This window comes from Monodelphis domestica, chromosome 5 (genome assembly GCF_027887165.1).
Source record: "Monodelphis domestica isolate mMonDom1 chromosome 5, mMonDom1.pri, whole genome shotgun sequence".
Lineage (NCBI taxonomy): Eukaryota > Metazoa > Chordata > Mammalia > Didelphimorphia > Didelphidae > Monodelphis > Monodelphis domestica.
In genome coordinates, this window is record NC_077231.1 from 582324 (window position 1) to 600166 (window position 17843).

The window sequence follows — 17843 nt, forward strand, 5'->3', positions numbered from 1 at the left end:
AAATGAACAAATTAAAAATCCTCAGATGAAGACTAAAGTAGAGATCTTAAAAATCAAAGGAGAAATTAATAAAATTGACAGTCAAAGGACTATTGATTTAATAAATAAGACTAGAAGCTGGTACTTTGAAAAAACAAATAAAATAGACAAAGTATTGGTCAGTCTAGTTAAAAAAAGGAAAGAAGAAAACCAAATAGACAGTATCCAAGATAAAAAGGGAGACCTCACCTCTAATGAAGAGGAAATTAAGGCAATCATTAAAAAGTACTATGCCCAATTCTATGGCAACAACTATGGCAATTTAGGTGATATGGATGAATACTTACAAAAGTATAAATTGCCTAGAATAAAGGAGTAAGAAATCAATGATCTAAACAAGCACATATCAGAAAAAGAATTTGAACAATCCATCAAAGAACTCCCTAAGAAAAAATCCCCAGGTCCAGATGGATTCACAAATGAATTCTATCAAACATTCAAAGAACAACTAATCCCAACATTATACAAACTACTTGACAGAATAAGCCAAGAAGGAGGTCTACAAAAATTTCTATGGGACAAACATGGTATGGATCCCAAAGCCAGGCAGGTCAGAAACAGAGAAAGAAAACTACAAACCAATCTCCCTAGTGAATATAGATGCAAAAATCCTAAATAGAATACTAGCAAAAAGGCTCCAGCAAGTGATCACTAGGTTTATCCACTATGACCAGGTAGGATTCATACCAGGAATGCAACGATAGTTCAATATTAGGAAAACCATGCACATAATTGACCACATTAACAAGCAAACCAACAAAAATCACGATTATCTGAATAGATGCAGAAAAAGACTTTGAAAAAATACAACACCCATTCCTATTGAAAACACTAAAAAGTATAGGAATAGAAGGGCCTTTTCTAAAAATAATAAACACTATATAACTAAAACGATCAGCAAACATCATCTGCAATGGGGATAAACCAGAAGCCTTCCAAATAAGATCAGTATTAAAACAAGGATGCCCATTATCACCTCTATTATTTAACATTGTACTAGAATCACTATCAGTAACAATTAGAGAAGAAAAAGAAAATGAAGGTATTAAAATTGGCAATGAGGAAACCAAGTTATCACTCTTTGCACATGATATGATGGTCTACTTAAAGACTCCTAGAGAATCAACCAAATACCTAGTCTAAATAATAATCAACAACTTTAGCAAAGTTTCAGGATACAAAATAAACCGGCATAAGTCATCAGCATTTCTATATATCTCCAACCCATTTCAGCAGCAAGAATTAGAAAGAGAAATTCCATTAAAATCACCTGAGACAATATAAAATACTTGGGAATCTATCTGCCAAGAGAAACACAGGAACTATATGAACACAACTGCAAAACACTCTCCACACAATTAAAACTACATCTAAACAATTGGAAAAACATTGATTGCTCATGGGTGGGACAAGCTATCATAATAAAAATGACAATCCTATGCAAATTAATTTGCTTATTTGGTGCTATACCCATTGAACTACCAAAAGACTTCTTTACTGAAAGAGAAAAAAAAAACATAACAAAGTTCATTTGGAAGAACAAAAGATCGAGGCTATCCAGGGAAATCATGAAAAAAAAATGCAAAGGAAGGAGGACTTGCAATCCCAGATCTCAAACTATACTATAAAGCAGTGGTCATCAAAACAATTTGGTACTGGCTAAGAGATAGAAAGGAGGATCAGTAGAATAGACTTGGGGTAAATGACCTCAGCAGGACATTCTATGATAAACTCAAAGATCATACTTTTGGGGACCAAAACCCACTTTTTGATCAAAACTGCTGGGAAAATTGGAAGAGAGTATGGGAGAGATTAGATTTGGATTAACACCTCACACCTACACCAAGATAAACTCAGAATGGGTGAACAGCCTGAATATAAAGAAGGAAGCCATAAGCAAATTAGGTAAACAGAGAATAGTATACTTGTCAGATCTTTGGAAAAGGAAAGTTTTTAAAACTAAGGAAGAACTAGAAAAAAATCACAAAATGTAAAATCAATAATTTTGATTACATCAAATTAAAAAGTTTTTGTACATACAAAACTAATGCATTCAAAATTAGAAGGTAAGCCACAAATTGGGAAACAATCGTCATTACGAAAACATCTGACAAAGGTCTAATTACTAAAATTTGTAAAGAGCTAAATCAATTGTACAAAAAATCAAGCCATTCTCCAATTGAAAAATGGGCAGGGGACATAAATAGGCAATTTTCAGTTAAAGAAATCAAAATTATCAATAAGCACATCTCTTATAATCAGAGAAATGCAAATCAAAACAAATCTGAGGTATCACCTCACACCTAGCAGATTGGTTAACATGATAGCAAAGGAAATTAATAAATGTTGGAGGGAATGTGGAAAAGTTGGGACACTAATGTATTGCTGGTGGAATTGTGAATTTATCCAATGATTCTGGAGGGCAATTTGGAACTATGCCCAAAGGGCCCTAAAAGACTGTCTGCCCTTTGACCCAGGCATAGCACTGCTGGGTTTGTACCCAAAAGGAGTAAGGAATAAGACATATACAAAAATATTCATAGCTGTGCTCTTTGTGGTGGCAAAAAATTGGAAAATGAGGGGCTGCCCTTCAATTGGTGAATGGCTGAACACATTGTGGTATATGTTGGTGATGGAATACTATTGTGCTGAAAGGAAGAATAAAGTGGAGGAATTCCATGGAGACTGGAATGACCTCCAGGAAGTGATGCAGATGAAAGGTGTAGAACCAGGAGAACATTGTACACAGAGACTGATACACTGGGGTACAATCGAAGGTAATGGACTTCTCCATTAGTGATAATTCAGTGATCCAAACAAGTCATAGGGACCTACAGGAAAAACCACTATCCACATCCAGAGGAAACACTGTGGGAGTGAAAACACCGAAGAAAAACAACTGCTTGAATACATGGGTCAAAGGGATATGGTTGGGGATGGAGACTCTAAATGAACATCCTAGTGCAAATAACAACATGGAAATAGGTTCTGATCAAGGACACAAGTAATATGCAATGAAATTGCACATGAGCTGCAGGAAGAGTGGGTGGAGCGGAAGGAGGAAAATAGTGTGATTATTGTAACCAAGGAATAATGTTCTAAATTGGCTAAATAACCTCATTCAAATGGAAAAACAATAAAAATTAAATGATGGAATAAGTCACAACTCTACTAATAGTACTTTTCCACATCCCCTCAGATTGAACAGTCCGTAGTGATTACTCAGCTACAAAGAACAAAGGTAAGAATGGGATTTTGAAGGCTGTGAACCTGGGACAAATGTGAATCTCATGAAGAGAAATGGGGAGTTAGAAAGGGTTGGGGGGGGCTTGCATGATGACAGGTTATGGTCACTTTTTGATGTTCGTTCTCAGTAAACACTGAACTGGAGCTGTCCCATAGACTGCTGGGTTTGTAGAGACTTGAAAGTGAGTAAGTTAGGGAGCTTTTCCTGTCTTCTGGCAAAAGGAGGTCAGCCAACTGCATACCAGAGGAATTCACCTTGAAATGAGATAGAAACAGAATTGAAGGGATTCATTCACAGCTTTATACAGGAAATGATCAAAGACAGAAATGAATTGTGAAGACAGGAAAAGGGTAATGAGTCTGCCTATGCTTAAGAAGTATAGATAAAATGGAGAATGGAAACTTCTCTTAGCAGGTATTATATCAATAATCACAAGAGGTTTGCTGGCCATCATATCTGTTAAAGACATCAAGCATGAGGACAGGAAATGATATGAAGAGGAAAAATACATCATCTTAGTGTGGGAGACCTCTGGAGAGGGGAGGAATTGCATTGATTACTCAATGGTCAACAATAAATTGTACAGTACAATAGATTTGGGTGATGTGGTTCAGCAAAAATTTTTCTTTGTGTGATATTTGGGGAAATATTGAGGACTTTCAAAAGGATAAGGTCCTCTCTTTTCCCAGAGTTCTCTCTCTCTCTCTCTCTCTCTCTCTCTCTCTCTCTCTCTCTCTCTCTCTCTCTCTCTCTCACACACACACACACACACACACACACACATTATAAAACCTTGAGTAGCTTGTACTTTCTTGGCTCCCCTCAATATTAGTGCACCATGGATTGTCTATTATACCTCTGGCCTGAAGTATTGCTTCCCTCTGCTGTAGTCTTAGCATATAGGAAAACTGAATTTTATGTGCTAACTCTCCTAGCAATAATTGTTGAAAGAGGATAAAAAGAATGTTGACAGTTATGATAGTATTTTATACTACATTTAGTGAACGTTTCCTTACTTAGAATTTTATCTTTGTTACACATCATTTCTGCATTATAAAGTGTACTTCAGCCTAAAAGATTTCTTTTAAATGACTGAATTTGCCCCTGCAGCATGAAATGGAAAGGTATAGGTGTGCAGTTATCCTTTTGGAGAAAATGCTACATAAAAACATTTATTTTACTTTCTGTAGAACTCTCATTTCTCTCTAAGTGATGCAAACTCTTCTTAATTTAAGAGCAGAATACATTTATTTCTGCTATCTATAATGAACCTGCTAACTATTTTGTTGAACTTTTCATTGTATAAGAAAGTCTCAGAAAATCTTCCCAAAGGATCTACAAGACAAAAATCTGTAGCCACCTTACCAACAATAAAAGAAATTATTTCAAGTGGACAATGTGAAGGTAAGATTATATTAAATGATTAATTGCTATTGTTTAAAAAATAAACCATTAAAGCAGGTTCTAGAATTGCTCATGTGTATAAGCTAGCATAAGAAAAGTAATAATCCCAAGTTAATTTATTTATCCAGTGCCATTCCTACCAAATTATCAAGAAACGTTTTTTACTGAATTAAAAAAAAAGTATAATGAAGTTCATTTGGAAGAACAAAAGATCAAGAATACCAAGGGAAACAGTAAAAAATTGTGAAGGATGGGGGTCTAGCAGTACCAGATCTTAAACTGTACTGTAAAGCAGTCATCATCAAAACAATATGGAACTGTCTAAGAGACAGAAGGGAGGATCAGTGGAATAGACTTGGGGTAAGGAACTCAGCAAGACAGTGTATGGTAAACCCAAAGGTCCCAGCTTTGGGGATAAAAACACAGTATTTGACAAAAACTGCAAAGATAGTTGGAAAACAGTATGGGAGAGATTAGGTTTATATCAACCTTTCTCACACCTTACACAAAGATAAACTCAGAATGGGTGAATGACTAAAAAATAAAGAAAGAAAGTAAAGGCAAATTCGGTTAACAAAGAATAGTATGTATACTTATCACATCTGTGGGAAAGGAGAGGTTTTAAGAATAAACAAGAAATAGAGAACACTACAAAATGAAAAATGAATGATTTTGATTACATTAAATTAAGAGGTTTAGTACAAACAAAAACCAATGCAACCAGAATTAGAAGGGAAATCAATTTGGAAAAAAAAAATTCTTTATAACAAAAATCTCTGATAAGAGTCTGATTTCTCAAATATTAGGGAAGTAAATCAATTGTACCAAAAAAATCAAGCCATTCCCCAATGATAAATGGGCAATGGATATGAATAGGCAATTTCCAGATAAAGAAACCAAAACTATGAATAAGCACATGAAAAAGTGTTTTGAATCTCTTATAATCAGAGAGATGCAAATCAGAACAACTCTGAGGTGTCACCTCATAACTAGCAGACTGGCTAACATGACCGCAAAGGAAAGTAATACATGTTGGAGAGGAAGTGGCAAAATTGGGACATGAATACAGTGCTGGTGGAGGTGTGAATTGATCCACATTCTGGAGGGCAATTTGGAACTTTGTCCAAAGGGCTTCAAAAGATTGTCTGCCCTTTGATGCAGCCACACCACTGCTGGGTTTGTACCCCCAAAAGATCATAAAGAGAAAGATTTGTTCAAAATATTTATAACCATGCTCTTTGTGGTGGTGCCCTTCGATTACGGAATGGCTGAACACATTGTGGTATCTGTTGGTGATGAAATACTATTGTGCCCAAAGAAGTAAGGAACTGGAGGAATTCCATGTCAACTGGAAAGTCCACCAGGAACTGATGCAGAGTGAAATGAGCAGAACCAGAACATTATACACAGAGACTGATATACACTGTGGTACAATCGAATGTAATGCACTTCTTTACTAGCAGCAATTCAATGATCCAGGACAGTTCAGAAAGACTTATGAGAAAGAACATTCTCCACCTCCAGAGATAGAACTATGGCAGCAGAAACAAAGAAGAAAAACAACTGCTTGATCACATGGTTCGATAGGGAAATCATTGGGGATGTAGACTCTAAATGATCACCCTAGTGCAAATACTAATGATATGGAAATAGGTCTTGTTCAATGACACATTTAAAACCCAGTGGATTTGTTTGATGGCCATGGGAGGGGGGATGGAAGGAGGGAGGGGAAAGAACATGAATCCTGTAACCATGGAAAAAAATTCAAAGTTAATTAAATTAAAATTTAAATGATTAAAAATTTAAATGAATTGCTTTAATCTTATATAATAAAAGATTAACTTTAAGAAAAATTTTAATATTATTAAATTAAATTTTTTAAAATGAAGCAGATTCTAGAAAGCTTTCCAATTATGCCTGAATAGCATGTCCACTGGGTCATCATCCACTAGGTAGTTTTAAGATGACTCCATTAAATATGTAGTTAGAGACACTTCCAGAATGCTGAACATTGAATTTGCAAATATCAGCTCCATATCAAGTCAGATTGAAAACTGTCACAGCCTCTTCCCCTCTCTCCTCTCCCTTTATGGTTACACTGTCACCCCAAATGCTCAGTAACTAAATTCTTCTCCCCCATTCCCCATGATGCCACTCAAACACGATGGCTGACCCAACATTTTTCTCTTTCATCTCCTTTTCCTCTGAAATGGACATTCAGTGCTGCTCTGCTTCCTTTAACTTCTCATAACTCAGTTTCTTACTTTATAAATTTCATAAGTATACATATTCACATTTACAAAATTCCTTTCACTCTCACTGCTGACTCTTTCCTGAGAATCACTCTATTCACCTTTGCTATTTTGCCCTGTCTCCCATTTCTTCTTCGTGTCCCTTTTCCAAGTAAAAATCCTACTTAATCGTAGCAGATAAGTATGTGATACACATGGATTAAGAAAGAGGAAATTAGTGAAATCTGAAATAATTGATCTCTTAAATTTTTTTAACCTTCAAAATCTCCATAAAAGATTTCAATTCATTTCCCCCTTTTCGAATTAAACTTTTTTTAAGCATTAGTATTTGATATTTTAGTAGATGTAAAAATATTATTCAGGGATTCCTGTTTTCTTTAATTACTAATGTCATATAGTACTGTCTAGTCAAAATATATTTTAACTGTGGGTCGAATGTGGGGCCTGGAACATCAGGAAGAACAGAATAAAGCCACCCTCAAACATTTTCCAAATCTGTGACCCTGAGTGAGCCACTTCTGCTCTCTTTGTCTCTGCTTCCTTAACTAGAAAATCAGGGCGAGAATGGCACTTACCTTCCAGGGTTATTTCAAGGCTCAAAGGAGGGAGTGTTTGTAAGGTGGTTGTCACAGTGCCCACTGGCACATGTTAGCCACTTAATAAATGCTGCATCCCTTCCTTCTCGGGCTATATCCAAGCCCATAGCATTGCAGCTGGGAGGATGGAGAAGGGAAACTAAACTTCTCTTCCTGCCCAGCTTCCTTAGGCTGTCTGGAGAAGGCCAAAGAGGAGTCCTGAGGAACAAGCAAGTTTGAGAAATAGACCTATGAGAATATTGTGAGACCGTTCATTGCTTCAGGAATACATTATTGTGTTATTGGGGATATTCCCTCCCCCAGTGCCTATCATAACGTCTTTACAACTCAGTGGATGGTCTTTGAGTGTTGCCATCAATGAAACCATCTACCTCCTGTGACCCAACCTGCTGATAGCCTGAGGACCTTAATCAAGTTGGTCCATGGGCTGCAGACACACCAGGCCCTTACCTGAAAGCTTTCTGGCATAGTAGAAACGACCAAATTTGGGCCCCGTTGGAAGAGCCCTTAGGAGCCCAGAGCCCCTTGAAGTCGGGATCCCTCCCCTCTACTGGTGCAATGCATGTATCCCAGTAAGTCACTGGCTTTCTGAAGTAGTGCCTCTAGTCACTATTTGTAACTGTGGACACTGTCAGTGGAAAGAGGTTCTCCTCGGCTTAAGCACCAGGCACCATGATGCACCCCTGTATTGGAGCTTCCAGGGAGGCCGAGGCTGGCAGATGTCTGGAACTCATGAATTCTGAGCTGCTGTGGGTCTGGCATCCCCTCGCACAGGGGCTGCCAAGTTGCCTAAGGAGGAGGGAACCAACCCAGCTCCTAAGCGGAGCAAGCCAATCCATGAAGGATATGAAAAGAACTCAGGCAGCATCCGGAGCCCCAAATCAGCCTTCATTTTGTGGGCACAGAATCAGAGGGCCATGGGCCCCTCACAGTCCATGGTGATGGCGCCTCCTCCTGGAGAAGACACGACGCTTCCAGGCTTTGGGCAGTTGTGTCACTGGTCACTGCCAAAGCCTAACAATCGGGCCCTGTTCCTCCAGTGAGTTGGGGAACCTGTTGCTGAGGCGGTTCATTGAGTCTCATAAGAGGGGCCCTGAGCCCCCTCCTTTCTCAGCTCCCTTGGGGACATCAGTGCAGGCATGGGCCAAGACACAGTGCGGCTAGGAGAAAAGAGGGCCGGCTAGGAGAAAAGAGGGCCGGGTACAAGGCTTCTCCTCCCTGCAGAGGCTCGAGGTCCTCCTCTCTTCCTCTTCTAGCGTCTTGAGATCACCCAGTTAGGGCTCACAGAGCTCTCATGGAGGAATTCCTAGGAAGGATGAAAAGGCCCTTTACTAGGTGCTTCTTATACCTCCCAAGCCAAGAGGCAGTGAAAGCTGCGTCTCCCCGACCTCGTGCCCAGCTCCACAGTCCATCCTGTGCGCACTACGAGGGAAAGCATCTGTGTGTTTGCTGAGGTGCCCGCAGGGGCCTGGTGGGGGGTTTTGGCACGGATTTCCAGGGGAGGCCTAAGCGTCCTCATGCCTTGAGGGTACAAAGGGCTCCAGCAAGCAGCTGGACAGTGTGGACCGTTTCACTGCACAGCACCAAACCATCACCTATTTCGGTCTCCTCTGTAGGACAGCCCTGCACCTGGCCTGTGCCATAGGCTTCCCCGATGTTGTGTCTCTCTTACTGGCGAGACACTGTGAGCTGAATGGGTGTGACAACAACAGCGACACGCCCCTCATCAAAGTCAGAGCTCTGCTTTCCTTGCCTGGGGGAGGAGGGGTCACAGGGATGGGGAGGCGCCTCCCTCTGGGCTGACCTCTTCTTCTGGCTCTTCTCCTGACAGGACGTGCAATGCCAGCAGGAGGAGTGTGCGAGCATCCTGCTCCTCCATGGGGCAGAGCCCAAGGCGGTGGACAACAGTATGCCCTCCATTACGCTGCAGCTGGGGGAAATCGATCCATAGCGGAGAGGCTGCAAAGCCCACATCGAGGCAAGAGATGAGGCAAAAGCCGACTTCCGGAACCCTAAAGGGTTGTACCAGCTGCGGTGCAAATCAAGTCGTGTTGGCTTCCCGTGGCTCCGGATTCCTATATTCTTGGAAGCACTTCTTTACGGAAAACCACGTACAATCAGTCTGGGGGCCGCCCTGATTGCCCTCTGCAGTGGGGCCATTTTCTTCGTGCTGGGCAGAAGAGCTGTCATTTCAGTGGGGATGGGGACGCCGGGGGCTTGGCGATCTCCTCGCACAGCAGAGACTCGCCCCTGGGTCCCTTCCCTCTGAACCCTGATCGGCTCTCTCGGAACGGAGACTCCCTATCGGTTGTTGGTGCCAAGTGTTGTAGGATCACTAGATCGTGCGGATAGTGTGCTGACACTAGCGTTTGTCCGGATGGACAGGCTGGGCGCTGTGACTGTTGAAACAAGATGGCTTCTTGTAACGGTCGGGAGAATTCCAGCCTGGGCAGGAATATAGAAAACGACGTCCATGACCAGAAGAGCGAAGGAAAGGGAAAGGGAACATTTTCGGGTTCAGGAGGCCCGCTGGGAGTCAGCGAGGCAAAGGCGGTTCTCATCCGGAGGCTCCGAGACCACAGGGCCAAGTTGACGGGCACCTGCGCAGTTCTCCTGAAAAGCTCTCTAAGAGAGACCCTCCAGGGGGCAGGCCTGGCAAAGGGCCCAGTGGGCCAGCGAGCCCACGGCTACCTCTCGGGGCTTTCTGAGGCGGAAACGAGGCGGAGCCGTTCTCAGGGGAGCGTCCGAGCCAAAAGCAAGCAGGAAGGGAGCTTCCACCACAACCCCGCCCCGTCCCCAACTGCGGGAGGCTCCAGACTCGGGAGCGGGGTAGAAAAGAATTACTGCGCTCCCAACCGGAAGAGCAGGGATTCTCCCAGCGTCCCCTCCTGCTCAGCTCCCTCTCTTGGGCGCGTGGATGCGGGGTTCGGGGAGCACCTGGAGCTCCCTCCATCCGTGCGTCCGTCCGCCGCTGGGCTAATGGGTTCCTGAAGGGGCCACCGGGAAAAGGCAGAAAAGGAAGCTGAACGTGCCTTGTTCGTCTCGTCTCCGGACTGCCTCCTTGTGGAGGGCCGAAGAGGAGAAAACAAAGGGAGGCAGAAACCGAGCAGCCGCTGTTTTCGAAGAGGAGGCGCAGCCTGTCAGACAAGCGGGGCTAGAGGAAGGCGAGGAGGAGCCTTTGAGTGCTGGCCCCCCAGGGGCCTGGGGAGGAGAGGAGCTGGCAGTGCTGGGTGCGGGGAGAGCGAGGAGAAAAGACGACGGCTGCGAAAAAGGGCCGGGGCCGGCAGGAGGGAAAGCAGAGGCGGAGCTGTGACAAGTGCTGGGTGGCCACAGTCTCGAGGATGCCCCAGCTTGGAGTTCCACACGTGGACATCGCCTCCTGGGAGGCTTTCCGCTGCGGAGCGGCTGGGAGGTCGGGCGGCAGGGAGGGGGCTTTTGGAGGAAGAAGACACCGTCCGGCTGTTGGGGGCGGAGATGGGGAGCTTTGGGGAGAAGCCGAGCTCCCGAGGAGAAGAGCGGAGCCCAGCCCAGGGAGAGCAAAGAAAGGGCGCCTGAGCGAATGACCTGAATGAGGGCTTTTGCCGTCCGTTAACAAATTGGGGAAATATCCCTGGGCGAAGAAGCGCAGCCTTTGGTCAATCTGGAGAGGAGGCCTGAGAGCAGGAGCCCCTTTGCAAGGGAATTTGTATGGGGGAGGGGAGGACTTAGGCTATGGAATACTCAATCTTGGAGCAATTGGGGAAAGGCACGACCATTAATTCGCTGTGGCTGCAAGCGTGAATTGGTCCAGCCATTGGGGAGGCAATTGGAAACGATGCCAAGAAAGTGACCGAAATGCCCAGAAATTCCGCCCTGAAGCCCCCTGACTGAGGAGAGAAACTTTCGCGAGGGACATTCTGCTCTCTAATTCCCAGGAAGACTTTGTCCCCGCGGAGGAGCTCAGCGAGTAATAAGAAAGAGCCCGCCTAGTTCAAAATGCTCAAGCAGCGCTTTGTCAGACCAGGTCAGAGCAAAACCCTGACGACAGAGCAGCACAGCGACCTCTCTTTTGAGGAAGAGCTCAGAGAACGGTCAGGAGGGACATTATGGAATGGAAGGTCACAGATAGGAAGGAAGGAATTGGACAATACGGAGAAGCGAGGGAAGACATCGGGAACTGCTGCAAAGTGAAGCAAGAGGAACTGGGAAAAGAGACACAGTGGCTTTGCCAATCGCTGTAAATGGAAAGAACAACCCAAAGCAGAAGGCCAGGAACTGAATGCTGTGAAATACGGAGCAAGCCTCGCTTCAGAGAAGAGATAGGAAATCTCCTCTGCAGGGATCTTGGGTGGCTGTGGAACCCCCGGAGAAACGGTCAGACTTCTAAGTGTTTTTGTCGTGGCTAGTTTTTACTGAATTGCTTTGATCTCCCCTTCTAGCTAGAAAGGGCAGCCCTCTGGAAGAGGTCCTGTGTGTGTGTGTGTGTATAGATTCATATAGAAGCAAAACATCCCGATACAAACTCATCTTTTGAAAAACCACGGGATAGTGTTCCTGGAGACTAGATGGAGTTGCAGTGGAGACAGATTGGGATAGGAATATGGGGAGGAAGCCATCTTTGGGAAGGAAGCAGCATAGCAGAAATGGGACAAAAGAGAGAAAAGGATGTGAAGTGGGAGAAACCCTGTACTGAAACACAGGGACACTGTGTAGGCCTGAGATTTGGCAAGAAGGGCCCACCAGAGCTGAATCCAGAAGGGGAAAGAACGGTGGAGGGCTAGAAGAAATGCTCACTGGCTAATAAATAGGACATGTGGCAAGGAGCAAAAGATCCCCAGTTCCAGGGATAGTTTCTTTTCTCTCTCTCTCTCTCTCTCTCTCTCTCTCTCTCTCTCTCTCTCTCTCTCTCTCTCTCTCTCTCACACACACACACACACACACACACACACACAAGCACTTTAGCTAGATTAAAAACAGGACCATTAAGAAAATAAAAGGTGAAGCAAAATTGTCTCCTTTCAAATAAATTTTTTGTTTAATTAATTAATTTAGCAGGTTTCTCCATGGTTACATGATTCATATTCTTTCCCTTCCCAATCCCATAGCCAACAAGCAATTCAACTGGGTTTTACCAAGACCTATTTCCATATGATTAATATTTGCACTGGGGTGATCATTTAGAGTCTACATCCCCAATCCTATCCCCATAGACTCCTGTGATGAAGCAATTCTTTTTCTTCTGTGTTTATACTCCCACAGTTCTTTCTCTGGATGTGGAGAGGTTCTTTCTCATAAAACCCTCAGAATTGTCCTGGATCATTGCATGGCTGCTAGTAGAAAAGTCCATTTTGTTCCATTGTGGCACAGTGTACCCATCTCTGGATGTTCTCCTGGTTCTGCTCCTTTCACTCTGCGTCAGTTCCTGGGGGTCGTCCCAGTTCACATGGAATCCCTCAAATTCATTATTCCTTTGAGCACAATAGTATTCTTCCACCAACAGATGCCACAATTTATTCAGACATTGGGCCCCAACTTTTTGCTACCACAAAAAGTATTGCTATAAATATTTTTGTCCATGTATTTTCCTTAAGATCTCTTTGGGGTACAAACCCAGCAGGAGTATGGCTGGGTCAAAGGGCAGGCAATCATTTAAAACCCCTTGGACATAATTCCAAAATGCCCTCAGAATGGTCAGATCAATTCACAACTCCACCACCAATGCATTAGTGTCCCAATTTTGCCACACCCTCTGCAACCTTTATGACTTTTGTTTGCTGTCATATTAGCCAATCTTCTAGGTGTGAGGAGGTACCTCAGAGTTGTTTTGACTTGTAGTTCTCTAATTAGAAGAGATTTTGAACCCTTTTTCATGTGCTTATTGATAGTTTTTATTCCTTCATCTGAAAATCACCTATTTGTGTCCCTTGCCCATTTATCATTGGGGGAATGGCTCAATTCTTGTGTACAATTTATTCAGTTCCTCATGAATCTGAGAAACCAGACCTTTGTCAGAGGTTTTTGTTTTAAAGATTTTTCCCGATTTGCTGCTTCCCTTCTAATTGTGGTTGCATTGGTTTTGTTTGTACAAAAACGTTTTATTTCCAATTTTCCAAGCAGTTTTTGTCAAACACTGGGTTCTTGTACCACAGATCTTTGGATTTATCATGTACTATCTTGCTGAGGACCTTTACCCCTAGTCTATTCCATTGATCTGTCCCCCTTCAGTATCTTTGTCAATACCATATTGTTTTGATGGCCACTGCTTTATAGTACTGTTTAAGATCTGGTACTGCTAGGCTTCCATCCTTCATTTTTTTCATTATTTTCCTTAATATTCTTTTTGTTGAGACCTGTTTATTTTTATCTTATTATTTAAAATTTATTTCTTTACTTAATTTAGAGTATTTTCCTATGGTTACAAGTTTTGTATTCTTTCCTTCCCCTCCTAACTCCCATTCCCCTATCTCTTGATAGTCTTAATCTTTTGTGCTTTCAAATGAACTTCATTATAATTTTTTTTCTAATTCAGTAAAAACAGTTTCTTAGTAGTTTAATAGACATGGCACTGAATCAGTAAATTACTTTGAGTTGGATTGTCATTTGTTATTAGGTTAGCTCGTCTGACCCATGAGCGATTAATGTTGTTCAAACAATTGGATCTAGTTTTAATTGTGTGGAAAGTGTTTTGTAGTTGTGTTCATGTAATTCCTGTGTTTGTCTTGTCGTATACATTCCCAACTAGTTTATATTGTCTAGGGTGGTTTTAAATGGAGCTTCTCCTTTTTAACCCTTGTTGCTGAGTTGTGTTGGAAATATATAAAAATGCTGATGATTTTTGTGGGGTTTTTTGTGTGCTGCAACTTCGCTAAAGTTATTTGTTATAAAGTTTTTATTTCCACTAGCTTCTAAGTTGATTCTCTAGGATTCTTTAAGTAGACCATCATATCATCTGCAGAGAGTGATAGTACAAAAAATCAAGCCATTCTCCAATTGATAAATGGGTAAGGGGCATGAATAGGCAATTTTCAGTCAAAGAAATCAAAATTGTTAAAAAGCACACAAAAAAGTGTTCTAAATTTCTTATAATCAGAGAAATGCAAATCAAAACAACTCTGAGGTATCACCTCACACCTAGCAGATTAGCTAACATGACAGCAACAGAAAGTAATGAATGTTGGAGGGAATGTAGCAAAATTGGGACATTAATTCACTGCCAGTGGAGTTGTGAATTGATCCATCCATTCTGGAGGGCAATTTGGAACTATGCCCAAAGGGCACTAAAAGACTGTCTGCCCTTTGACCCAGGCATAGCACTGCTGGGTCTGTACCCCAAAGTGATAATAAGGAAAAAGACTTGTACAAGAATATTCATAGCTGCGCTCTTTGTAGTGGCCAAAAATTGGAAAATGTGGGGATGCCCTTCAATTGGGGAATGGCTGAGCAAATTGTGGTATATGTTGGTGATGGAATACTATTGTGCTCAAAGGAACAATAAAGTGGAGGAATTCCATGGAGACTGGAACAACCTCCAGGAAGTGATGCAGAGCGAGAGAAGCAGAACCAGGAAAACATTGTACACAGAGACTGATACACTGGTACAATCGAATCTAATGGACTTCTCCATTAGTGGCAATGCAATGTCCCTGAACAACTAGGAGGAATCTACAGGAAAAACCACTATCCTCATCCAGAGGAAACACTGTGGGAGTAAAAACACTGAAGGAAAACAACTGCTTGAATACATGGATCAAAGGGATATGGTTGGGGATGTAGACTAAATGAACATCCCAGTGCAGACATCAACAACATGGAAATAGGTTCTGATCAAGGACACAAGTAAAACCCAATGAAATTGCACATGGGCTGCGGGAAGGGTGGGTGGAGGGGAGGAAGGGAAATAATATGAGTATTGTAACCAAGGAATAATGTTACAAGTTGACTAAATAAACTAATTCAAATGAAAAAATAATAATTTGAACCCACTGCTATTCACAACTCTAAGACTCCAAGTTGAAGAAAAAAGGAGACATCCTACACTGGTAGAGGGACTTTCCTCACCTGAGAATTCTCTAGGCCAGTGACATCACAGGTTCAGGCCCCTTCCCTCTCCCTTATCTTGCAGCTTACCTCCTCCTTCAGGCTTTCAGGGAAGCTTATTGTTCTAGAGGAACTTTAGCCCTCATAAAATTAAGATTCTCTGATCCATTCTACATGGAAGAAAGGCAGAGTCTGAACAGGCCAGAATGCTGGACTAAATGTATTTGTAATAGGAAATTCAGTCAGCATAAATTAGGTGCAAAAATCATTGTCACCAGTACAAATAGGTGGAAATATGATTCGATAGCATTTTGTCTGAAAAGACATAGGCGTTTAGGTGAGCTCTGAGCTTACTTGGAATCATTGGTGCCATTTGGCAAACCCAAAAGTAAATGTATTTTTGGATTACATCAAGGGAAGCCTTAGCTTCCCTGACTGAGGAAGTACAAATATCTCTATCGTCCATCCTCATCAGAGCTCTCCTGGACTACTTTGTTCACCGGTGACTACCACAGCATGAAGGTAGCAGGTAAACAGGAATGGCAAGCATGAGGATGAAGGGCCTTGAGTCCATCGATAACACATGAAGGTCAATCAAAGTGTTCATCCTTGAGAAGAGGGGGACATGTCAAGGGGGACATGATAACTACCTTCAAGGTGCTGAAGGGCAGTCCTGTGGAAGAGATGAAGTTTGCTCTTCTTCACCCAAAGGACAGAACCAAGAGCAATGGTTACAAGTTGCAAAATTCTCATTTTTAGCATTGTCAGAAGGAAATGCTAACAAACAGAATTAGCCATGAGTAGAATGAGTTACCTTGAGACATGGGGGCTTCTTCCTGCCAAGTCTTCAAACTGATGCTTGGTGATGTCTAACAAGAGTCAAATAAATTAAATGGGTATGGATTATACTGAATAATTGTTGAGACCCGTTTTTTTCAGACTCGATTCCACCTAAAGATGAAAGATTTTACTTACTTCTGAAGGGCTATTTTTTGTTTTTGTGCTTTTTAAAAATATTTTTGACAGGATACATGTAAATACAATTAAAGTGTTATCTATATATATATATATAGTGATTGGCTAACTTCTCAAGGAAAAATGTGTTTAAGAATTTTACTCAATGGCTGTCTCCAGACTGTTGAAGAGTGACAGGGAACTCAAAGTCAGAATGACAGAGATTTGCAGGATGGACTCATGAGTATCCAGCTTGGGAAGCAGAAGGAAATAGATGGAATGACTTGAAGTGAATTTGTGATTAATTCAAAAAGTGAATAAATTCAAATTTGTGAAGTCATCACTTTGGTTGTTTTCAAATTGTCCTGCCTATTTTCATTTGTGGACTGATCTGTCATCCTCCACCATGTCCATATGACTGCACTAGACACCTATGGTTGCCAATATCAACACAGGTGTTTTGTGCATTCTAGTGCTTCTCTCATTTGAATTGAATGATGCCTCCAGAAACCCGAGTGTACTCTCTACTCCTCCTATTGAAGAAAATCTGTGACTCTGTAGTAGTAACCCTAAACTTTCTAGACATAGGAAGGGGGCAGCTCATCAGTTTCGCTTACCCCTAAGAGGAGACACGAATGCAACCAGGAAGGAGGTGACAACTTGAACACACACCACTTTTTTCCCTTTATTAAGCTGATTCCTCTCTTTGCCCTTTTTGGAGGCAGAGACTTCTGAAAAGGGTTTCCAAATATATGTTAATAGTTTCGTCTGTTCCATGTTTCTGGAAAAAGAAGGAATAAAAGTAAAAAAGGCTCTCTGCATTACAAGCATTTATTATTCACATTCATCATTGCTCAACATCATAAAAAGGGAAGTTCATTAGGGACCAGATTTAGGATTTTTCACTTTCTTCTTTTTGGTTTCAGCAGTAGTTGGAAGTAATTTATTTGAGTTGTTGACCCTCAGGAAATTTGTTGATGTCTGGGGACAGGAGTACTTCATTGATCTCAGCTGCTGCCTATTTATATGCTCCTCTTGGATTTTATAGAATCAGTCTTTTAAATTTGTTTATATACCTGTTTCCACCAGTCCTGGATGGGACTAAATGCTCCTGGGCCAGTTCTAGTAGGGTGGGGGTGCAACAGCAATTTCTAAAACTGTTTTGGCTTCAGTAATTCTTATTTCTTTAAAATCTGAGGGTTAGGGTTCACTTACCATCTGCTGACTATATCTGGGGCCTCACTTTGTCCATCCCTCAAATAAAAGGGTTGCATTAGATAACCTCTAAACGGTCCAAATTAATGATGCCATAATTATGACACATCCAAGTCTATC